The sequence below is a fragment of the Phascolarctos cinereus genome, unplaced genomic scaffold (genome assembly GCF_003287225.1).
Source record: "Phascolarctos cinereus isolate Bilbo 61053 unplaced genomic scaffold, phaCin_HiC Scaffold_1;HRSCAF=81, whole genome shotgun sequence".
Lineage (NCBI taxonomy): Eukaryota > Metazoa > Chordata > Mammalia > Diprotodontia > Phascolarctidae > Phascolarctos > Phascolarctos cinereus.
The window spans coordinates 106,616,701-106,634,865 of NW_027555514.1; positions in this window are offsets into that span (position 1 = coordinate 106,616,701).

Sequence of the window (18,165 nt, forward strand, 5' to 3'; positions counted from 1 at the left end):
TGTTCTGATTCTTCCTTCACAACATGACTAATGTGGAAATATGTTTAATTTGGTCATACATGTATAACCTATATCAGATTGCATGCCATCTTGGGGAGAGGGGAAAATTTAAAACTCAAAATCTTATGTAAGTAAATTCTAAAATCTAAAAATAAATTAGTTAATAAAAAAAAATCAAAGTTATAGATGAATAACCAATAGGGAGTTTCTTTACCAGGAATTCTTGATTCCAATGAAATCCTACATCCTCAACAAAAGCCATCAACTTCACAAGACAGATAACTATTCTCTTGTCGCTCCTGAAAATGCTTGATTTGGTAGCTTTCTAGTTATAGTGCTCTCAAGTTGGTCCATTTTCCCATAAGGGTCAGTTGCAAGTTAAATTGTGAAGGATTTTTATGCATCTTATGCAGAGGTTGTGAATTATCTCTCTAGATTTTTTAGAACACTGGAAAATTCACCTCTTAAATTTCCCTTACTCATGCTGTTTGTCATCTTTTTAGGCCCTATTATTTTGGAATATGTCATCTCCTAGACATCAAATCCAGTAGCTGTCTGGAAACTTCCTTAAGATTGTATATAATAAGCTTTATATTAGATTCCTAGAGTCCAAATAAACTATTTTTAAAAAATTAAGATTATAATTTTATGTACAATCTGTAGTTTTCAAAAACATTGATATGAACAGCATTAGTGCTCATCTTTATCTTTTTAAAATGCATTTTTATTTATTTCATTAAATATTTCAATTATATTTAAAAATATTTTAACATTCATTATTTAAAATTTTGAATTCCAAATTCACTCTCTCCCATCTACCCCTGCCAACCCCTTGAGAAGGCAAGCAATATGATGTTGATATGCATGTCAAGTCATGAAAAAACAAATTCCATATTAGCCATGTTACAAAGGAAAACACACAATGAAAATGAGAAAAATAAAGAAAGTGAAAAAAAGTATGTTTCAATCTGCACTCAGAGTTCATCAGTTCTTCCTCTGGAGATGAATAGCATTTTTCACCATGGGTCCTTTGGAATTGTCTTTAGTAATTGTCTTTAGTAATCAGACTAGCTAAATATTTCAGTTGATCATTGTTACAATATTGTTGTTGCTGTGTACAATGTTATTCCGGTTCTGCTCACTTCACTTTGGATCAGTTCATACAAGACTTCCCAGGTTTTTCTAAAACCATCCTATTCATTATTTCTTATAGCACAATAGTATTCCATCACAATCATATACCACAACTTGTTTGGCCACTCCCCAATTGATGGTCATCCTCTCAATTTCCAAATTTTTGCCTCCACAGAAAAGCTGCTATAAATATTTTTTTTGTACAAATAGATCCTTCCTCCTCTTCTTTGATTTCTTTGGGGTAAAGACCTAGTAGGGGTGCTGCTGCATCAAAGGATATGCTCTGTTTATAGTCCCTTGGGTATAGTTTTGAATTGTCCTCAGGAATGGTTGAACCAGTTTCCAACTTTATCAGCAATACATTAGTGTCCCTATTTTTTCCATATCCTCTCCAGCATTTGTCATTTTACTTTTTCTGGCATGTTAGCCAATCTGATATGTCTGAGGTTAATATCTCAGAGTTGTTTTAGTTTACATTTCTCTAGTCAATATTGATTTAAAGCATTCTTTGATGTGACTATTGATAGCTTTGATTTCTTCTTCTGAAAACTGTCTGTTCATATCCTTTGACCATTTACCAATTGGAGAATGGCTCATATTTTTATAAATTTGGCTCAGTTGTCTAGACATCTGAGAAATGAGGCCTTTATCAGAGAAATTTGCTTTAAATATCCACCCCCTCCAGTTTCTTGCTTTCTTTCTTGTTTTGGCTGCATTAGTTTTGTTTGTCCAAAAAGTTTTTAATTTCATGTAATCAAAAATATTCATTTTACTTCCCATGACTCTCTGTCTCTTGTTCGGTCATAAACTCTTCCATTAACCATGTGTCTGGCAGGTAAAATTTTCCATGCTCCCCTACTTCATTTCTGATATCACCCTTTATGGTTAAATTATTTATCCATTTTGACCTTTATCTTGATATACGTTGCGAGATGTTGGCCTATGCTTAGTTTCTCACAAACTACTTTCTAGTTTTCCCAGAAATTTTTGTCAGATGGTGAGTTTCTGGGTTTACCAAACTCTTGATTACTATGGTCATTTACAACTGTATATGGTGTACCTAACTTATTCCACTGATCTACCACTCCATTTCTTAGCCAGTACCAGATTATTGCTTTACAAATAGTTTGAAATCAGGTGCTGCTAGGATGCCTTCCTTCACATTTTTTCATATCCCTTGATATTCTTGACCTTTAGTTCTTCCAGATGAATTTTGTTTTTGCTTTTCTTAGTCTATAAAACAATTCTTTGGTAGTTTGATTGGTATGGCACTGAATAAGTAAGTTAAGTTACATAAAATTGCCATTTTTATTATATTGACTCAGTCATCCTTATCTTTACTACCTTTTCCTTAAAAGAGCTTCAAGACCACACTTTGCAAGAATGAATGTTAAATGATTCGTCATGATTTGGAGAGAATAGTATTTATTGTTCCATTTAAAGATGTAGAAATTGAGAACTCATGAAAAATTAAAATATGAAAATAATTTTAATATGAATAGAGAAAAAAATGGAATGAATGAACTTTTCTTCTTCCATCTGGTCTATCTCTCCCTTATCCTTCCTTGTCTGATTTGGCTACCACATAGTATTAGCAATGACAGTCAATAAACATTTATTAAGTCTCTACAGTGTATATATGCATAGTTGATAAAATAGCAAGTTATTCATTTAATTTAATATTTTCATAGAGGATAAAGTCTTAATTCTAGCATTAGCTTACATAATACTGTCTTGAAATTTGGTCGCCTCTTTCTTCTTGAAGGAGCACCCCTAATTAACTATGTTCTATCCTCCAAAGTCTAAGGGCAGAAAAAAAAATTTCTCTAATTTTTTTTCTTACTTTAAATGAAAGATTTTTAAAGTGTTAAAGCCCAGCCCTAGCTCTATCCAAGCTGAAAGGCTTGTGAAAGGAGAAAGAAAGAATAAGAAAAGAGGTTCTTTATAAAGCCAATAGAACAGGAAATGGGAATAAAAGAGATATCAAACAATAGAAGCAGGACTGCTTATTAGAAGTGAAAAGAGGGATGCAACTACGGGGAGAAAAGTGTCAGAGACAGGCACATCTGCTTTTCCTTCACCTTCCAACATGCTTCTTTCTTCATTGGTTCATTTGAGAATTACTTCTTGGATGTCTATTTTTTTTTTATCAGTTGTTTGTTGTTTATTCAGTGTTTAGCATTAATATGACACTTGAGGAATTGGTTGCATCATTGTACATACATAGATCTTTTTATATAATATGGAAATTTATGACGATATATATGTGTGTCTGTGTGTATATGTATATATATATATATATATATATATATATGTATATGTATATTTATATACAAAATCGGGTGCTCTGGAAAGGCGATACATGGGGCCATGCTGTAGAGCCCTAATGGAGGGGAGCACAAAAGTAATTAATGCATCAATAAAGCATTACTACTGTATGGTGTTTTGTATCCAGGAATGTTGTCTTCTGAGCCTATAGGTACCTGTGGCACCTACATACAAGGCAGGTAGTTATACACCTGTGGGGTGCTGGATGTGCTTGACACCAACTATTGAGACTGTATGAGTCATATTGGATGTCTATTATGTGTGAGATATTGTTGTAGGCAAATAAAAACAAGACATAATCCCTGACTTCATGGAGCTTCATGGTCAAATGATACACAAATAATGATACGGCCAAAATGTGAAAGTTAAAGAGCAATATCTAGATTCAGCTCAGTTGCCATTTTCTTCCCATCTAATTGCTGTACTTCTCCATCACTGCATTAAATCTTTCACAAGAATCCTCCTAGAGCTTTTCAAAGTCTTTTGTCTGCCCCAGGTTGGGAATACAGCCTTATGAAGGATGTAGTTCAAAGAGAACTAGGTTACTGTCCAGAAATTCCCCCTTCATCTCAGTTACATAACCAGTTGTTACTTACTTTCATCTTAAACTTTTTTTCTCTATCACTTCTTCCATCTTCTTGCACTCAGTGGACCTGGCTCCCTCCTAATGACACAGTCTCCCAGCCTACTCTTTCCAACACTGGCTTCACTTTCACTTAGGCTCCTCCAACTCACTTGTCCTAGTGACAGAGTCTAAATATGCCTTGTTTTCCATTTTTACTTCCAGTCTCTCCCTCTACCACCATTATTTAATAACCTTTCCTCCTGTGAGGTCCATTCGATCCATATTTTTAACCCAGACAAGATTCTGGTAACTGTTATCTACCAACCTCCAGGGCATTCATTTTCCTTCTTTCCTCAGTATGGTCAGTGCCTGATTCACAGTCTTTGTCTCCTCCCCAACTCTTGCCCTCATACTAGGGAACTTCAGCATTGATATTGCTACTCCCTCAAGCAGCCTAACCACCTCAACTTATTCATTTCTCATGCTACCAAAGCTACACATAGATAGTCATATCTTTGATTTGGTCCTCAAGCACAAATTAACAGCTTTCGTTTGATCATCCTACATTTCTCTTTGCATTTCAACCCCAAAACCCTGTTCTTCATTTTCACTATGACTCCCAATTCTTCCACTTCTCAGTCCTTTGCCAGAGTGTCACCCTTGCATTGGCTACAACTTCCTCTCTTCCTCATCTTGAACCCTTTGTGAATCAGTTCCACTCCATACTACCCTCCTCTTTCCACTTCCTTGCCCTCTTGTCCTCTAGGTAATTTTTCCTTTGCAAGCCTCAGCCTTGGATTATGCCTGCTATCAACTGCCTTCACTCCTATCCAGAAGCAGTAGAATGAAATTAGAGAAAATCATGAAACTATACTGATCTGCTCCACTACTATGGACTCCTTTTGAAAAGGGACTGCTTTTCCCCCTTTCTTTGTATCCTCAGCATTTAGCACAGTGCCTGGCATACAATCATCATTAAATAAATGGTAGTTGACTTGACATCATCATCATCATCACATCACCATCATCATCATCATCATCATCATTATCCTTTTTTTCCTCCACTTTTTCTTCAACTTCCTTATTCCTTTCCCCACTCCCACCAATTTCTGCTAGCCTCTTTTCCTCTGCCTCCATATTTGAATATGTCTAATTCTCCTAGGTGGGAGTGGAGGGTGGAGAGAATTAAACCAAACAATACCAAAAATGCAAATAAACTTTCCTTTGATATCTAAGCTAGAATTGCATTTTCCCCTTTATATTACTGTCAAATTTCTCAGATGTGAGACCTGTACTCAATTCTTACATTTCCTTACCACCTCTTTGCTTTTAACCCTATCAGTCTGTTTTCTTCCTCATTATTCTTCCCTGACTATGTTCTCTAATATCATCACTAAAATCTTAATAGTAAAGTTCAATGCCCTGCTGTGTCATCATTTTCTTTGACCTTTCTTCAGCATCTAACACTACTGCCTGTCTCTTATTTCTTCAAATTCCCTCCACACTTAGGCTATATGACACTACTTCCTCTTGATGTTGTTTCTATAGTTTTTACTTCCCCTTTTATGACTCTTTTGCTGTCTTTTCTTCATTTACATGCTCCTCTAGTTATGGGCATTCATGAAGGTATAGCTCTCAGTCCTCTATTCTCTTATTACTCTCTGTACCTCAGAAAATTTATCCTCCATCAAAATGTCACCTGTATGTGAATGAATCCACTTAACCACCCTTTATTTGTTTTGTAGAAATTATATGTCCTTTTCTGCATGTAGTTATTATGCATTTATGCATTTGTAAAATTGTTAAGTAGGGCTGTGGAGGGACCATGCACTATGAGTGAATGTTGTCATTCTGAACTCAAGAAAGTGAGTGCAGTAAATAGTAGGGCTGAGACAAGTGTGAAAATTTAATTTGATCCAACTTGTGTCAATCTTGCCAAGCCTTTCAATGGAGAGAATTAAGGACCCCTAGCATCACTTGCCTCTGGATCTTGATGGAAGTGGTGAAACAAGATTCCATTTTTTAAAAAAGGAAAGAAACAGAGAAGTTGGAGGTGAACACAGGTTCAGTCATAAAAGGAGGCATAAGCCTGGAGGCCAGTTTGATGAGAACTTGAATAGTTTGCTTTATTGATTACCTATTTCTATTTAAAGATATCTTAGAGTAGTGGGAATGTGGAACACACATCACTCCATGGGAGGATGTTGCACTAGCCAGTGAGCAAACGGTGCACTTTGTGCATCAGATTCCCAATACGTTGTCCTCTGGCTGGGGCCAGAATGTACTCATTTCATGAAGAGTTCCAGGTTCTAAAATACATTGATGGTGGTACTTTGTAAGTTTGTTTTCTTTTAAATTTACTTCCTTTAGTCTCAAATAAAATTCGTTTTGATGAACACAGTCTTTGTTTTCATTGAATTGAATCCACAACTGCCAAAGAACAAGCACTTTCTCCCTGTCCTTTAAGTCCAAAGGTTCTTAACATTTTTCTTGTCATGAATCCCATTGATAGTTTGGTAAAATCCATGACACCCTTCTCAGAATATTTGAAATAATTGAGAAACCTGCTAAATTTATTCAGAGGTTATCGAAAGTAAAAATGCAATATTTTTTTCCCATTTAATTTCATGGCACCCTTGAGATCTATCCCTGAAAGCTTACCTGTGCATTCCAGGTTAAGAACTCTTGTTTTAGAGTGAGTTACCAAAGAGAACACTGCCTGTCACATCTACTAATTATCAAGGAGACTCTCCTATGTTCAAACTTTAGAAACGTTTCTACTCGAATGGGGTAAATTATCTCACATGAAACAGACAAGAAAAGGCTTTAACAGTGGAGGGGAAATGGGGGAAGGTGAGAGGGAATGAGTGAATCTTATTCTCATAGGATTTGGCTTAAGGAGGGAATAACATACAAAATGGGATATGGAAATCTATCTTACCCTACAGGAAAATAAGGAGGGAAGAGGACAAGAGAACAGGGGGATGATAGAGGGGAGGGCAGATTGGGGGAGGGGATAATCAGAAGCAAACACTTCTGAGGAGGGACAGGGTAAAAATAGAGAATAGAATAAATGAGGGGTAGGATAGGATGAAGGGAAATATTCTTAGTTTTTCACAACATGACTGCTTTGGAAATGTTTTGCATGACTACACATGCATAACCTGTATGGAGTTGCTTGCCTTTTCAATGAGGGTGGGTGGGGAGGGAGGAAGGGAGAAAATTTGTAACCCAGAGTTTTAAAAACACACGTTAAAAATTTGTTTATAAAAAAATAAAATGCTTAATCCATTAAAAAAATGTATCTACTCAATCAAACCCCCCATACCCCCAAAAAAACCACAACACAGCCAGAAATTGACAGTTTCTAAGCAGAAGAAGCACAGAAGAAGCAGAAGAAGATAATCTCTAGGGCATCTGAGGCTGGTAAGAAAGTAGGGTTTGTTAAATTGATTAGTATTATATGGCTTAATGTAACACGGCCAATATGAGTCAGAACCTAGATCTCCCTGAATCTGAGGCCAGCTTTTCATCCATTACTTCTGATACATTGCCTCTCAGAATATAAATTCTAAATTGTATATAATATGAATATTAATTGCTTATAAGTAATTTAAATAAAATATCACAGAATTTTGGTACCAAAGGTTTTAATAATAGCCTACTTTATACAGCATTTTTAGGTTTAGAATACTTTTCCTACATCAATACTGTAAAATGAAATGGAGGCTCAGGCGGGTTTAGTGACTTGTTCATTATAGCATGGCTAGTATATATTATAACACAGGTTTCCTCACTTCCAGTCCATTTTGTTTTCTACTCTATTATTCTTACAGATGAGGAAACTGAGACCCAGAGATGGGACAGTGTCTTCCCAAGGTCACACAGCAAAATCTGAGCTGCATTATCCTATAAATTAGCGCTTGGAAGTTACCAAAGAATGGTTGCAGGAATGAGGACCAGGTATAAAATAAAAGCTGTAGCAGATTAATAAGTAAGATAACATCATTCAGGTGTCATGCACTTAAGCTACTCCTCAATTATGCCTAAGGATTAGCGAAGGCATTAATAGCAGCTCAGGAATACAGCTCATTATGTTTCCCTTCACTGTGGAAAGATTTCCTACTTTTGTTCTAAATATAAAGGATCATCTTCCTTTCACTGAAAAGAAGGAAAAAATGGTGAAAATCTGGTTAGAATGAGTGTAGGATAGATATTTGGTTCATCAAGCAAATTCAAGAGTGGCACACTAGAAAGGTCAATGAGTAAATGCACCTCTACCAGCACAATCTAAATAATTAAAGAATGGAATATATTCTTTGCTCAGATTTTTAAACATAAAAGTAATTAGAGATGCCCAACTACTGTAATTAACCTCCACCATCATCTCAGAGAAAGGAGGAAACCAGGACATCTTTTCCAAGTTTCTTTTCCTTGTACAGCAGTTTTTTTTTCAAGACATTTCCATCTTTGAGCTATTTTTTTTAATGGTTCACCCACAATGGATGGAAGAAAAACCAAAACCTCAAGTCCTTCCATTAAAAATGTTTAGGGAAAAAAAGAACTAATGAAACCAGGAAAAGGGGTACTACTCTCAAGTGGTTATGTTTGATGAAACTCATTCCTAATATAAAAGCTAGAATTAATTCACTTTCAGATGTTACCATTCTTTTTCCTACATGGATCTTCTCATAAAGTTCTGTTCGGCTGTAGACATTGACTTTCAATTGCCTGATGGCCACCTAAATGTGTCATAGGCATTTAAATTTTAACATGAACAAAATAGAAATTTATTTCCCCCTTAAACACTTCTCTCCTTGTAATTCCTCTGTTTTGGATAAGCATACCACCACCTTCCCATAATCCAGTTTTTCAAACTCAACAGCTGTCTTTGACTCTTCTGCTAGGTTGTTGTTGTGTAGTCATTTTCAGTAGTGTCTGGCTTTTTGGGACCCCATTCTGAGTTTGTTTTTTTTTTGGTAGAGATACTGGAGTGGTTTGCCATTTCCTCCTCCAGCTAATTTTACAGATGAGGTAACTGAGGCAAACAGGGATAAGTGAATTTCCCAGGGTCACACAGCTGGTAAGTGTCTGAGGCTGGATTTGAACTCAGGTAGGTGAGGCTTTCTGACTTCAGGTCCAACACTCTATACACTCTGACACCCAGCAGCTTATTCTGCTAGGTAGCTCAATGGAGAGAGAGTGACCTGTGTTCAGGAAGGTATTAGTTCAGATTGATCCTCAGATATTTTACTCTCTGTAGCAGAGTCTGAATGCTTGGCAGTTTAGCTTAAGAAAGAACCTCCGTATCCAGTACCTTATCTTGCCATATGATCTTCAGAATCTTCCTAAGACAATTCAAATGAAAGCGACTCAGTTTCCTGGCACAGTGCTGGTAGAAAGTCCAGATTTCATAGGCATACAACAATGAAGTCAGCACAACGGCTCTGCGTGCCTTCAGTTTGGTAGGCAGCCTAACACATTGTCATTCTCAAGGTCTCTCTGAAGAACTTTGGGATAGATTGTGAGATATGGGAGACATTGGCAAAGGACCACCGAGCATGGTGTGCCTGCATCAAAGAAGGTGCTGTGCTCTGAGTGAAGTAGAATTGCAGTAGCTCAAAAGAAATTTGAGATGCTCAAATTTAGAGATATCTCCACTCCAAATGTTCGTATGGACTGTTCGTGCTTGACCTTTGGTAGAGCAGTCTGACTTCATATTGGGCTGATCGGCCACAGTCTGATACACTTTACCTTGACTCCAACATAGTGATGTCATTTTGGTCCTCTTTGAAAATGAAGGACAACAACTAGTTACACTATCCAATGCAAAAAGCTACTTAGCCTCTGCTTACCTTAGTTTCTCCATCTATAAATGGGGTTAGTTATAGCATTGTCTTCTCAGGGTTATTGTGAGAATCACATGAGATATTTTAAAAGCACTTTGAATACCTTAAAATGCTATATAAAATATAGTCCAACTATTATTATTAATTACTATTGTTATTCACTCACTCATCCATCATATTCACTCAGTTGCTTAATCTTGCTGACTCTAGATCTACTGAACCTCTTATATCCATCCCCTCATTTCTACTTAGATGATAGCCACTCCATTCTGGGCCCTTTTTGTCTATTACTATTGTAATAAACTATTTACCTCCCCACAGCTGCTACAGTGATATTTTTAAAACCTGGGCCTGATCATGTCACTTCTCTACTGAAGAAGCTTCAATGTTATCTTATTACCAATGCAATGAATTATCATCTGCCATATTTGGGCATTTAAAAACTTACACTTGGACTACTGCCTATCTTTCCAGGCCAATGCACATTACCTCTTCCTCCTCTCCTATGTACTCAATGCCCTGGACAAACTGGGTTACTTGCTGATACTCATTACATCTCCTATCTTCTCCATGTCTTTGTGCAGACTTTCTCTCATGCCTGGAATGCTCTCCCTCTCTTGCATCCCCCGACCTTTTTTAATCCTGAGATTTAGTACTGTCTCTTTCAGAAGGATCCTCCTTGCTGTTAGTGCTACCCCGCCCCAGTCACTTTATATTATTTTCTGTAACCTACTTATTTGTCATGTTGCATCCTTCAGGAAAATGTAAGTGACTGGTACATAATAGGCACCTAATAAATATTTGTTGGTGGATTCATTGATTGACTTACCGTGCTGTTTTATTCTATTTCATTAGGGGGACAGCTGGGTTGTCCAGGGCATAGAGTGCCAGGCCTAGAGTCAGGAAGACAAGTCCAAATCCAGCCTGAAGCACTTAATAATGGCATGACCCTGGGCGAGTTGTTAAATTATATTTGCCTCAGTTTCCTTATCTGTAAAATGAGGGGAATAAGTAGCATTTACCTCTCATAGATCAAATGAGATGATAATTATAAAGTGCTTAGCACAGTATCTGGCATGCAGCTAGTGCTATTGATCAATTAAATTCTGGAATAATATGTTCAGTTTATAGATGCTGTATGTTTAGAAGGACATGGACAAGCAAGACCACATTCAATTTGTTCCATGTGTCAAATTTTCTAGCTATGGCTCTTACTCACATCAGCCCTATGGGACAGATAGATAGATAGATAGATAGATGATAGATAGATAGATAGATAGATAAATAGATAGATAGACAGACAGACACAGAGATAGATTAATGGATAGGGCAGACAGCATTATTGCCAAATTACAGAGGAACTGAATTTTGGAGATGTCAAGTGCATTGCTCAAAGTCACAAAGCTGATATGTGTCACAGCCACAGCTTGAAACCAGTTGCTAATATTCTAGCGTTAGTAAACTCAATATGTTTCCCATAATTTCTAGTACCTAATTTTCAGGCAGAATCTTTCTTCTAAGATGATGTTTCACCATATTTGGTTACCTCTTCTTTATGAATATTTTATGATTCTGTAGGAAAACAAGCATAACATTACTGAGCCCTTAACTTCAGAATTTTGGTTAAACTGCTACTATGGGCAACATATTGTGTAATTAAAGTGTACTGGAACAATAGTCTGATGTTCTTCATTGTTGTCTCTACAGCTGTGTAGTATGTTTCATCAAGTGATAGAATTTAATATGGGAAGGGGCTTGAGAGATCATCTACTTACCTTCTCATTTTACAAATGAGGAAAATGAGCCCAGAGAAAAATAAATGATAGGCCCAAGAGCACAGTAAGTAGCAGAGCTAGGATTCAAACCCAGAGCCTGTGTGATGAGCAAGCTAATTCCCGATTCAGGGTTTCAGTTTTCTCATCTGTAAAATTAAGAGGTTTGATCAGAAGTGTTCTCAGATTTATTTGGCCTATTGGCCCCTTTAAAAAAATTACTTAGTGCCCCCCTGGAAATATATTTTCATTAACTCTAATGATTTTTTGAAATTTGTATCATTTCAAAAAATTAATTTAAAAAATGATGCATCTTAAATTTAATAATTTAGTGTAGATTTATGGTTTTTTCCCTGCATTGAAATTTTAATGATGTAATATTGCATCATGGAACTGTATAGTATCACACTGTAAACAAGTCTTACACACACATATACCTGCCAATGCATACTGGACTTCCCGACAATGTGCTCGCCTGTCAACACTTGCTTAAGACCTGTCTGTGGAATTAATCACTGATCAGTTATAACTTGTATTTTGTGTGTTTACTTGGAAAATAAGATAATCACTATGACTTTAACTCTGTTGCACAACAGATGAAACATGTACAAATGGTTTTTCAAAACTTCCTTCTCTTCTCTTCTTTCCTTATGCTTCCATTGTCCCCTTATTTTTATTCAATGCCTCTCAATTGCACCAGAGGCTACTACCATGGTCCACCTTCACCCCCTCGCCCTGATCATTCAAGTGCCCCCCAGGATGCAGTATTCCCCACTTTTGGAACCTATCAATAATATTCCATGTACTAGGATTCTATGATTAGCTATCATGAGATTTAGCCTCTATTCCCAATTTCACCATTTTAAAGCCATATGACTTGGGGCAGCTAGGTGGCACAGTGGATAGAGCACCGGCCTGAAGTCAGGACATCCTGGGTTCAAATCCGGCCTGAGACCAAACACTTGACACTTACTAGCTGTGTGACCCTGGGCAAGTCACTTGGCCCCCGTTGCCGCCAAATAAAATAATAATAATAATAAAAATTAAAGCCATATGCCTCAAGGAAAGTCACCACCTCCCTAACCTTTATCTTTTCAGTAAAATGGGAGAGATAATAACTACCATATCTTCCTGATGGGGTTGGGAGGATAAGATGGGATTGCAGTGCTTTGAAAACTGTTAAACACTATACAAAGATGAGTTGTTACATTTGTGTTACATATATGAATATTAATATTGATAGCTCATAAAGCCCATCATTATCCCATTAACACTTGAACACATCACCAAACGTGATCCTTCCTTCCTCTTCCATAAGCACTTAATTATCTGCACCATTCCTATAGCCCCTGTTGGCTGGATGTTGCTTAGCTTGTAATTACTGGTGTACATGGCTCATCTTGCTTTCATTCTCTTTCCCCGGTTGTTCTTCTTCCTGTCCTTTGGGCCTCTGCCCCCACATTTTGTTCTGAGCCTTCTTCTACCCCTACTCTTTGTCGCTTAGCCATCCCATGCACTCCTCACAGCTTTGACCTATACAACTCCTCTGAGTAGAGAGACAATAAACCCATTCAGTCAGAGTTGGATTTTAATCAAGCCCCATTCCAATCAGTAACCACCAAAGGAATCCTTATCTAAGGGAGCCACTGAACACACAAAAAGTCAAAACTTTCCAAGTCCAGTGTCTGTTCCAGTGTTATCACCATGCTTCAGCCTGGCTGAAATCCAGACACATGTATTCGAAGGAATAGATCTGTCCACATTCACAATGCCTTTGTATAAGCCATGTATCCAGCAGTACTGCTAGAAACAAGGGGCCTACACCAAAGACTTTTTGCCTTAGGATGCCAGCCTAAGCTCTCTGACAGGCTGAGCTCCCTGTTCCATGTCCCTGTTGGTCACCAGGCCGCTAATCCTTTTAGACACCTTTTCCTTTCAATATGGCTTTGGATGGATCTGTTATGTCTGGGCTTTCAGACATACATTTAGGATAATTGGACAGAGTCATAGAACAAGCACCATAGTAGAAATACAGCCAATGTTATCTCTGGCAGCTTCCCCCCCGAGATTCCATCCTTCCCAGAACACTGAACATTTTGCCACATGGAAATGATACCAAGGGCTTCCATAAGACACCAGGCACCAAGGGAAGAGATATGCAGACACAAAAACACTCCACATTCTGTTTCCCTGGAAGTTAGTGCAAAGAGAATGTCTCCTTCACAGCGTCTCCTGCGTCTGTCCCCTTCTCTCTACTTATACCCTGGTCACTACCTTGTTCAGGTCCTTTTCATCTGTCTCCTAGTCTCTCTCTAATCCATGATGCTATACACAGAGGCTAAAGTGACTTTCCTGACATGCAGGTCTGATGATGTCATTTCCCTCATGCAATAATTTCCAATAGCTATTGCTCGCTTCTAGTATGCAACATAAGTTCCTTCCTTTAACTTATAAAACTCTTCATGACCTGACCCCAACTTGCCTTTCCAACATTCTTATACATTGCACCCATTTCTTCGGCAAACTAGCCTTTTTCCTGTTTCTCAAACATGATGTTCTTCCTCCCATCTCTGCACCTTTGCACTGGCTGTTTTTCATACCTCAGATATGCCTTCACCTTAACACTCTCTCTTAGAATCCTTTTTCCCCTACAAAACTTGGCTCAAATTAAAGGATTCTTAATGAAGACATTCTTGAGACCCTCGGTCCTTTAGTGTCCCCCCTCTAAAATGTCTCACATTCATTTTGATTATATTTTGTATATAGTTATTTATATACGTGGGGCAGCTAGAACAATGGCTAGAGAGCCAAGTCTGGAGGCAGGAAGACTGGAATCCAAATCTGGTTCAGACACTTACTTACTGTGTGACCCTGGCCAAGTCACTTAGCCCTGTTTATCTCTGTTTCTCCATCTGTAAAATGAGCTAACGAAGGAAATGGCAAACCACCTCACTATCTTTGCCAAGAACACCCCAAATGGTCACAAAAAGTCAGACATGACTGAGATGACTGAAAAACAACAATAACAAATTCATACACATGTTGTCCTCAATAGAGTATCTGTCCTTTGAATAGAGGATCTGTTTCATTTTTGTCTTGTATTCCCAGAACCTACTATAGTGCCTGGCACAAGATAAGTATTTGATAAATGCTTTTAGATTGATTGACTGAAGAAAAGACATAAATACTCACTAATTTTGTGGAAGTTTCTTCTCAAAGAACCTAGATATTTCAGTGTTGGCTCTCCCCTTGTCTTCACTTTATGGGCAATACAAGAAGTTTAAAGGTAGAAGGTTAGTTAGTCTAATTAACTCAAGCAATACCCTTTCTTCTTAAATATCCCTGGAAATATCATAATGCAAGAAAATAAAACATAGTTCTGGGACTTATATTATTATTCACCATCTTAGTGCTGAAGGAATTAGTTACTTTGTTCTTCACCTCAGTCACAGGCTGTGGTGCTGACCATTTCTCTTATAGTGATAGCATATACAGAGGGTAGAACACCAGCCCCACCTTGGTGGTCACCTCACAAAAGGGGGCATATTGTGAACTGTCCTAGGAAATACACCAACACTAGACATCAGCCCTGAATCTTTCCTGGGTTAACATTCCTGGGTTGTTGGCTTTGTGGCTAAGGGATCTTCTCCCATGCCCATGTCTCTCAAAACATTGTAGGCAGTCTCAATCTCTTTGTGGGTCCCAGTCCCAATTTTCCAGATGCCTGCTGAATACCAGTCTGAACATGTTCAAGATAAAATTCACAATTCCTTCCTTTCCCCCTCCCCCCCCATACCTGTCCCTGTTCCTAACTATGTGTTAATAATATCATGGATCAAAACTCCAAAGTTGTCTCTGACTGACCTGTCTGCCTTAACTCCCATATCTAATCATTTCCCACATTTTATTGATTCTACTCTGGAATATCTCTAGCATCACCAGCTTTCCACATCCATTGTCACCAGTCTATAGGGTTCTCTGTCTCTAATGATGGCAATGCCAATCCATTGAAGAGAGTTAGTGTGCCATTATTAGGGGGAAAAATCTATCTTGAGCGCATAGGCTGTCAGATAAACCATGATCTCGCAGATAACTACTGCTGCCCACTCCTTGACTCCATACTGAGTTTCCCAGATTTAGATTGCTGCCAAAAACTCTTTTGCTGCATCCTACCTTAATTCTTTGATTAACTTTTGTCTTTGACTAACTTTTTGTAGTCTTCTAATTGGTCCATCTGTCACCAGTCTCTCGCCTTTTCAGTGTATCTTTCCCATTACATTAAAAGTAGTTTTCCTAACAGAGCAATCCAAGCGAGCCACTATCCTGGTCAAAAAGTTCCAGCAATTCTCAGTTTCCTACAGGATAAAATAAAAATTAGTTATTCTGGAATTTAAGGTTCTCTGCCTCAGTTTCTTCAACTGTAAATTGGAGATAATGATAGCACCTACCTCTCAGGGTTATGAGGATCAAATGAGATACTTATAAAGGTGTTAGTTCAGTGCTTAAAACAGAGTAGGCATTTAATAAATGATTCCTTTCTTCCTTTTCTAGCTTTTTAAAATATTAGCTCCTTTTATACCATCTGAATTCCTATTGAACAGAATTAGTAGCTATTTTCTTATTCCCTATTGCTTTTTTCCTGCCTCTGTGTATTACTTGCCCACATAGTACCCTATTTCTGGAATGGACTACTTCTCCACCTCTGCCTATTGATCATCGTCCCTTTCCTTCAAGGCTAAAATCAGGCACCAACGGCTCCATGAAGACTTCCCTGACAATCTTAGCTGGAAAGACCTCCAAATTCATCTGGTTCAACTCTCCATCTTCTAGATAAAGAAACTTAGACCCAGAGAAATTAACTGAGATGCCCAAGGATCAGAAGATTGTACTGCTTTAAAGAGGAAGAGTTGAGATTTGAACGTCTCTTTTTCTTTAATTCCAATGTTCTTTGTACTGTACTGTTTCTCTCTCTTCTCAGTGCCATTGTGTCTCTGTTTGAAGATTTTATGCACTCTACCTTCCTGAATTATACCATGTTTATTTGTGTACATATGAAATGAGGGGGCTGAACTCAGTCACCTTAAGGGTCCTTTCCAGCTCAGAAATCTATGACCCCAGGATCTAGGATCCTGTGGTCCTAACATCTTGTTTCATTCCTTCCCATTTAATTCCTAACCTGTGAGGGCAGGAACTGTATGCTTTTTCATCTCTCTAACTTCTCTGGGGCCTAGCATTATTTCTCGTCGATAAGTGCTTTGCAGGTTCTTATTAAATGTAATTGCATCTTCCCTACTGAACTGTAAGCTACTGGAAGTCAAGGGCTACATCACAGATTTTTTTATTCCCCGTGACATGTAACACCATAGTTTGCACATAGAGTTTGGTTCAGTAATGTTTGTTGAGTGAATTGTATGAATTTTATTTAGCAGATTGCCTAATAATATAACGTATGTGTTTACACGTGTGAAAGGCTAGGTATGGGGGGTAGGAATAGGTAGAATGGGTAGGAATAGAGGAAAAGTTGTCAAAAAGGAAGAAGGGGAATAAAAGGAAACTAATTTCACCCGCTTGCTGTGTCCACCGAGAGTCTTTATACATAGCAGAGATGTCAATATATACTTTCCCCTCATGTCAAGGAGGTGCTGATCAGTGGAGTCATGTGTACAGCATGATAACTAAGTTTGATTAATTGTTGAGGTTGATTGAATGTCTGGGAAGAACAATAACTTTATCTCCAGGTGCCTTGAGCCCAGCTGTGAAATAATGTTTCTCCCTTGGCATGCTTCAAAATTCTGTGCTTTATTCTTTTTGGAAAATGAGAACAGTATTTGATCTTCTTCAGTCCTATGGCTAGCATACTGTCTTGTTCTCCATGATCATTCATAGATCATTGACAATGAGTATCTCACCAATCACATTCACCTTGTTCATTATTCCTCTACTCACTATTCAGGGGTACAGTCCATCAGAATCTGATGACTTAAATTTATCTAAGGAAAACATGCACATGCTTACTATCTTCCTACTTTTCTTTATTTAAATTCTTTATTTGCCATCTTTGCTGAAGTCATCCTTGTACAAAACTAATTTTCTTTAATAGAGAAAACACAAGCAGAATCTGAATTGAGCAGCTTTGCCTTCCTTCCATTTCAATGATGGTTTTGTAGTCATCCTACATCATTTATTTTGGCCTCTATCTTCCATACATGTCTTTCCTTCCTTCCTTCCATTTGTTCTTTCTCCTTATCTTGCCTAGGGTAGAACTGCAGTGGCCACTCAGAGGTCTAATCCTGATGCTGATCAGCCCTGAAGCTTTATCCTACTTTGTTTTTCTGACCTGGGCTGGTTTGTCCCTCCTTTGACATGTTGGTAATTCCCCATTCCCAAGAGTTTACCACACTGGCATTGGCCCTACTGCAGCTCAGACCTCCCTAACTCAAGTGATCTACCAGCCTTAGTGTTCCTGGTAGCAGGGAATATAGGTGTGTACCGCCACACTGCCTGTAAATTGTCTTTT